Consider the following 1,294-nt stretch of genomic DNA (forward strand, 5'->3'; position numbering starts at 1 on the left):
TGACTTTCCCCCCTTCCAGTATTTCCACTGAACAATCAGGCTAATTAAAATAATTCCTTAAACACTAAACAGGGCCTGGACCATGTTACAAACAGCAACAGCTTTATATTAAGAGTTTGTATAAATCTAATGCGCTTACTTTATTAACAACAAAAGCATGTTCAAAGGTTTTAGAGAAGTTTAAGGTTTTATTACTTCAACTCAGTGAAGCTAGATTTAAATTTTACATTTTCTGGTGATTTCCTTTTACTAATTATTCAGTTGCAGATCGTTTACAAAATGCTTATGCTAGAAAAAAACCCAACTGTTCTAATTAAATAAAAGGAAAACATTTCCGTTTATTAGTATAGTTCTAAATTTGTATGCGGGAAGACTATTATTACCTCTGCATGCCTTCTGACTCAAAGCTGTATATTGCTCCAGGACTGAAAAAGCATATTAGTGCGATAATAATATTATGTAATATTTCTGAGAGAGATCTTACAAGCAGCGGTCTTCACCAAGAAATAAGCAACAGGATCTTTTTCACTTGTTTTAAACACTGGGCCTATGGCACACTGCATATCAGTTTTGCATGACACGACGGCAGTACAGCAGCATCGTGTTTTTTCACTCATGATAGCTGGGGGATTACTGCCAGCCTTGCCAATGCATTTGGGTTATTTTTTCACTCAAATATTCATCTGAAACCCCAGATCCTACATGTAGAGGGGCAGTTCTGCAGAGAAGAAGTTAGTCAGAAACCAGCACTGGAGACGGGCATGGCCCCCATTCCAGGGAAGCATACTGCCTAAATGGAAGTTGCAGCTTGCTCGTTCCCTTTCGAAAAAACGCCAGTTAGGAGTCAATCTGGAGAACTAAAATTGGAAACCACCTGATCGACCCACCGCAGCAAACTGAGCCCAGGCCGGGGCCAGCTGCAGGGATTTCTCCTCACAGCGCTCAGCTCCCTCAGGAGGTGTCAGGAACCGAGTGGGGCCCGACTTACAGAGATCTGCCACTGTGTTTGTCCCCGCACCATCCCTTTGGCACGAACCCACAATTTTTATGCCCACAGCGGACAATCACCCCCTAAAGCCCAAGGCGGAGGGCGATGTCCACGCTGGGAAGCGGGAGGTACCTCAGTCTCCTCAGCGTCCGGCCTGTCGCGCCTCTCTCCTTCCCGCCGCCATCCCGGGCGGGCTGCGAGACCTCGCCGCCAGCTCTCGGCTGCGCATTTCCCCTCAGGGCGGGCGAAGGCAGCGGGACGACCTCCCAGGAGGGGGCGGGAGCCGCGGCTGGCCCAGGACCCCGC

Source organism: Larus michahellis, chromosome 15, assembly GCF_964199755.1.
Source record: "Larus michahellis chromosome 15, bLarMic1.1, whole genome shotgun sequence".
Classification (NCBI taxonomy): Eukaryota; Metazoa; Chordata; class Aves; order Charadriiformes; family Laridae; genus Larus; species Larus michahellis.